Here is a 6,095-nt window from a genome sequence, read left to right as displayed (position 1 = left end):
TGCTACCCTGGTAGTGAGGAGTCAGCTTGTCAGCAAGCAGGTAGTGGAATTAACTTGCTACCCCTGGTAGTGAGAATCAGCTCTGCCAGCAGCAGTAGTGGACATTAACCTGCTACCACTGGAAGTGAGGATAGCTTCTGTCAATAGCAGCAGGTAGTAGGACATTAACCTCGGCTACCTGGTAGTGAGGATCAGCTCTGTCAGCAGCAGGTAGTGGGCTTAACCTGCCACCTGGCTGCGTAGGAGGATCAGCTCTGTCAGCAGCAGGTAGTGACATTACCTGCTACTGGAATCGCTCGCAGCGGTAGTGCGATTTGCTATCCCGGTAGTAGATCACTCTGTCAGCAGCAGGTAGTGGACTTAACCTGCTAACCCTGGTAGTGAGGACCAGCTCTGTCAGCAGCAGGTAAGTGGACATTAACCTGCTACCTGGTAGTGAGGATCAGGCTCTGTCCGCAGCAGGTAGTGGACTTACTGCTACCCTGGTAGTGAGGATCAGCTCCTGTCAGCAAGCCAGGTTGGAGCTTAACCTGCTACCGCTGGTAGTGAGGATCAGCTCTGTCAGCAGCCAGGTAGTGGACATTAACCTGCTAACCCTGGAGTTGGAGGATCAGCTCTGTCATGCAGCAGGTAGTGGGATCATTACCTGCTACCCCTGGTAGTGAGGATCGGCCTCTGTAGCAGCAGGTAGTGGACATTAACCTGCTACCTACTGGTAGTGAGGATTAGCTCTGGTCAGCAGCAGGTAGTGGACATTAACCTCTACCCTATGTAGTGAGGATCAGCTCTGTCAGCAGCAGGTCAGTGGACATTACGCTGCTACCCTGGTAAAGTGGAGGATCACGCTCTGTCAGCAGCAGGTAGTGGACATTAACTCTACCCTGGTAGTGAGGATCAGCTCTGTCAGCAGCAGGATAGTGGACATTAACCTCTAGCCGTGTAGTGAGGATCAGCTTGTCAGCAACAGGTAGTGGACATACCTGCACCCTGGTAGTGAGGATCAGCTCGTCAGCACAGGACAGTGCTACCCGGTAGTGAATACATGTTGTACAGAGGACATTAATCGCTACGTATGGACAGCCTGCAGGCGTAGTGGCCCCTACTGGAGTGAGATCAGCTCTGTCAGCAGCAGGTAGTGGACATTAACTTGCTACCCTGGTCAGTGAGGATCAGGTCACAGCATGTACGTACGTCTTTAGTCTTCTTTCCATGAAGTGCAGAAACCTATATTTTATAGTTGTTGGTGGACAGCACGTCACATGGGGCTCTTTGTTTCTTTGGACTTGGAACAAAAGGGAAATTAAATGTGTTTTTTCCTGGTTCATCGTGAGGTTGAACAGGGAATTGAAAAATGTGATCATCGTTAGACAATATGAGTCTTGTTCAGTGACACAAAGCAGGTCGCCTAATCATTTGAAAAGTAATGATGCAGATTTCAAGAATGATTCCGGTTAAAAACCAGCAATGACAAAGCAAGTTTAGAAATTTTGGCTTCCCATCCCTCTTTATAATTCACTCATATTTTCTCTCTTTCCTCGCTCTTCACTCAGTCAAATTGGGCTGTTTTTAACAACAGGCCCCCAATTCAGATATCTGTTTGACCAATCACATCTAGGTCTCAATCTTCTTAAAGAGGTCATTCTGATTGTTCAAATAATTAGTGTAAAAAATCAGAATTGGTCTGCTGTGTAAAGGCAGCTCTAGTGTCCTACAACAGCTCAACCAAGGGCTACGTTGAAATTGTCCAAGAAGTTTTTTAGTTATTGTTCTTCTTGATCAGACTTTGAGATAAATTTGACTCCTGTGGGTCTGCCTGGTTGAACTAAGCTTGGGGGCGGGTATTTAAAGGGGTTGGCTGGTGGGCTGGAAGAATTGAGGGACGTATTTAAAGGGAGTCTGCCTGGTGGCTGTAGCATGGGACACTTTGAAGATCTGTTGAGCTGAGTTGAGTGACGTATTTAAAGGGAGTCTGCTGGTGTGGCTGGACATTGAGGACGATTAAGGCCTGGTGGTCGCATTCGAGGGACTATAGGAGCGCTATTCTGGGACATTAGGGACATTGGGGCGGTGGTGGCGAGCATTAAGTTGAAGGAAGGCATTTTACCCCACAACAACAACCGCTCCTCGTTTCTTCAGCTCGGTTTGGTTCAGTACGCCAACCCATTTCTAATTCACTGAACGCTTCATTACGTTTTCAATGTACTGACATACTATTTAGTTTACTGTACTGAACATACTATTTAGTTTAAATGTACTGCACATACTATTTAGTTTAATTCGGAACATGACTTAGTTAAATGTACACGATCACATTTAGTTTAAATGTACTGAACATACATTTTAGTTTAATGTAACTGAACGATACTTTTAGTTTATGTACTGAACATACTATTTGTTATGTACTGAAGCATACTATTTAGTTTAATATACTGAACATACTATTTAGTTTAATTGCACTGAACATACTATTTTAGTTGAATGTCTGAACATACCTATATGTTTAACAGACTGAACCATCACTATTTACGTTTAACTGTACTGAACATACACTATTTGTTTAATGTACTGCAACATACTAGTTATGTTAATGTAATATGAACATACTATGTTAGTTTAATGTGACTGAACATACTATGTAGTTTATTATGCTATCTAAAGATGCTGATTATTAGTTTTAATGTACTGGAACATACTATTTAGTTTAATGTACTGAACATACTATATAGGTTTAATGTATGAACATACTATTTAGTTTAATGTACTGAACATACTATTAGTTTAATGTACTGAACGCAGCCCTGCATTGTCTGGAATTATAACCATTCTTAGTGTCTGTGTCCCAAATGGCACCCTATTCGCTTATGTAGTGCAGGTCCTGGTCTAAAGTAGTGCACTACATAGGGAATAATGGTCAAATAGGCCTGGTCTAAAGTAGTGCACTACATAGGGAATAATGGTCAAATAGGCCCTGGTCTAAAGTAGTGCACTACATAGGGAATAATGGTCAAATAGGCCTGGTCTAAGTAGTGCACTACATAGGGAATATGGTCAAATAGGCCTGGTCTAAAGTAGTGCACTACATAGGGAATAATGGTCAAATAGGCTCCTGGTCTAAAGTAGTGCACTACATAGGGAATAATGGTCAAATAGGCCCTGGTCTAAAGTAGTGCACTACATAGGGAATAATGGTCAAATAGGCCCTGGTCTAAAGTAGTGCACTACATACGGAATAATGGTCAAATAGGCCTGGTCTAAAGTAGTGCACTACATAGGGATAATGGTCAAATAGGCCCCTGGTCTAAAGTAGTGCACTACATAGGATAAGGTCAAATAGTCTGTCTAAGTAGTGCACTACATAGGGAATAGGGTTTCAAATAGGCCCTGGTCTAAAGTAGTGCATACATAGGGAATAATGGTCAATAGGCCTGGTCTAAAGTAGTGCACTCATAGGGAATAGGTTCAATAGGGCCTGGTCTAAAGTAGTGCACTACATAGGGAATAATGGTCAAATAGGCCCTGGTCTAAAGTAGTGCACTACATAGGAATAGGTCCATATGGGAAGCAATACATCACTGACTGGAGAAACATGGAGAACCCTGTACTCACTGTTACCAATCTGTCACCAATCACTCTTTGTGATCCATCAGAAACCAATAAATCATCCAGGTCTGTTGAACAAAGTGATTTTCATTGTAACTGGAGTCATACTGACCACACCACACACACACACACACACACACACACACAACACACACACACACACACACACACACACAACACACACACACATAACACATTTCTGCAGTGATTGTCATTATAATGTAATTTATTATGTATTTATTTTCTCTGTTGTACAGAGTTGTCTACTGTTGTGCTGTCGCCCCCCAGTGGTTCTTTGTTGTAAGAACGAACTTATTTCCGTCCCAAATGGGACCCTATTGTAGTGCACTATAAAGGGATAGGGGACCATTAGGACGTATCTAACTGGAATATGTTGTTGCACTACGTCCTAATGAATAGCTCTGGTCCAGGGTGTGACGTGCATCTTGATGGTGCTGACCGTCTTGATGGATATAACCCTGGACCAGAGCTACCTAACAATACAGATCATAGGGATAATAAGTCCTGTTATCTGATATCTGAATAATGTTGTATTTTTATACGTTGTTAAACTGATAAAAGGAGATACCCGCACACTGCTCTTGCTAGTATCACTGCTCTTATTCAGCTTTCCGTATCGGCTCAAGGCCTTCATCAGGCTTTGTGAGTGTTAGTCGTTTGCACCCTTATGTAGAACATTGCATCGAATGGGGTTGGAGTCGAGGGGAATAAACATGTGTTTACCAAATATAACAATGTGCATTTCATAAGTATTCTAATAAAGTGTGTACATAAAACGTATTAAACACGTTCTGCCCCGGACCTGGACGTTTCTCGCCCCAAATGTGTTTGCTTTGGGTCATTTTTTCTCAGCTAAAAGTGGAGAACAGAACAATAGCAGCCCAATTAATAGTCCTCTGCTAGAAATGAAACACCATTTAACTTGGCACTTTCAAATGACCTTTCCACCCAGAAGAGGCTCCACTGACGCAGAAAACTGTAAGCTTCAACGGCTGGCTTCTCGTCCCACCAAGCCCTTCCCAGACACGGAGGTATTTAATCAGAACCAACACACCAAGCCCTTCCCAGACACGGATGTATTTAATCAGAACCAAACACACCAAGCCTTCCCAGACACGGAGGTATTTAATCAGAACCAAACACACCAAAGCCCTTCCAGACACGGAGGTATTTAATCAGAAACAAACACACCAAGCCCTTCCCAGACACGGAGGTATTTAATCAGAACCAAACACACCAAGCCCTTCTCCAGACACGGAGGTATTTAATCAGAACCAAACACACCCAAGCCCTTCCCAGACACGGAGGTATTTAATCAGAACCAAACACACAAGCCCTTCTCAGACACGGAGGTATTTAATCAGAACCAAACACACCAAGCCCTTCTCAGACAGGAGGTATTTAATCAGAACCAAACACAACAGCCCTCCCAGACACGGAGGTATTTAATCAGAACCAAACACCCAAGCCCTTCCCAGACACGGAGGTATTTAATCAGAACCAAACACACCAACCCTTCCCAGACACGGAGGTATTAATCAGAACCAAACACACCAAGCCCTTCCCAGACACGGAGGTATTTAATCAGAACCAAACACACCAAGCCCTTCTCAGACACGGAGGTATTTAATCAGAACCAAAACACACCAAGCCCTTCCCAGAACACGGAGGTATTTAATCAGAACCAACACACCAAGTCCTTCACCGACACGGAGGTATTTAATCAGAACCAAACACACCAAGCCCTTCCAGACACGGAGTATTTAATCAGTACATGCGACAGTATTGTAGTATTTGTCTATACCGACATCTATGGAGGATAATTGTGTCCGTCAAACAGGAAGTCTTACCACTTTTTATTGGAGGATGAAGAAATAGCTCCAATTATCTGTGTAATTGTGTGTTTCTGACCGTTAACATGTTGGGTGGACGCGTGTCCATATAGGAGGTTCCTTACCAGGCAGAGGGAGTTTCACTTTAACCGCTGCATCGGAGAGTTACAATGTTGCTGTCACTATGCAACCTACTACCTACAGTAGGAAAACGAGTTTCTGATTAATAATATCACACCTGTTATCACACATGGTACGACCCCATAATTGTTACAATTACAATAGAAATAACACTTTTATATTACATATTTAACATATATTTTAATATTCCTGTAGACTGTTAAACACAGTAAGATCATTTGAGCTTTGGAAACAAGCGCTTTCATAAATGCATGGTGGGCCTCGTTATAAATGGTGGGCCTATAAATGGGTGGGCCTCGTTATAAATGGGTGGGCCTCGTTATAAATGGGTGGGCCTCGTTATAAATGGGTGGCTCGTTTAAATGCATGGTGGGCCTCGTTATAAATGCATGGTGGGCCTCGTTATAAATGGGTGGGCCTCGTTATAAATGGGTGGGCCTCGTTATAAATGGGTGGGCCTCGTTATAAATGGGGGCTCGTTATAAATGCAGGTGGGCCTCG

This window comes from Salvelinus sp. IW2-2015, unplaced genomic scaffold (assembly GCF_002910315.2).
Source record: "Salvelinus sp. IW2-2015 unplaced genomic scaffold, ASM291031v2 Un_scaffold895, whole genome shotgun sequence".
In the NCBI taxonomy this organism is placed as follows: Eukaryota; Metazoa; Chordata; class Actinopteri; order Salmoniformes; family Salmonidae; genus Salvelinus; species Salvelinus sp. IW2-2015.
The sequence above is the reverse complement of the archived record's forward strand: the minus strand, read 5'-3'. Positions refer to the sequence as shown.